Source organism: Chiloscyllium plagiosum, chromosome 41 (assembly GCF_004010195.1).
Source record: "Chiloscyllium plagiosum isolate BGI_BamShark_2017 chromosome 41, ASM401019v2, whole genome shotgun sequence".
Taxonomy (NCBI): domain Eukaryota; kingdom Metazoa; phylum Chordata; class Chondrichthyes; order Orectolobiformes; family Hemiscylliidae; genus Chiloscyllium; species Chiloscyllium plagiosum.
This window is the reverse complement of record NC_057750.1, coordinates 2232111-2232508: the sequence shown is the minus strand read 5'-3', so window position 1 is coordinate 2232508 and position 398 is coordinate 2232111.

Sequence of the window (398 nt, the reverse complement as noted above, 5' to 3'; positions counted from 1 at the left end):
CTCTGTTCCGAACTCTCTCCTGTTTAATCTCCTTCCTGTGACTGGGAGACCAGATCTGGACACAGTATTCCTGGAGAGACCTCACCAATGTCCATGGGGAAGGGGGTTAACAACAGGGGGAAATGGACAGAGCAAGGTGGGACTCCTACCCTGGGCCAGAGGGCAGGGTGGGCTTGGATATGGGGGGGACCAAACTGGAGAGGATACTCGCTTCCGATTGGACCAGTAATGGACAACATTGTGTTGAGACTGACAATTCTCTCTCACCCACCCCCATCCCTCCCTCACTCTCTCCCACCTTCACTCCCTCCCTCTCATTCTGTCTCTCCTGTCCTCTCTCCCTCAATCTCTCCCTCTTCCCCTCTTCCTTCACTCTCACCACTTCTCTCTCCCCCTCC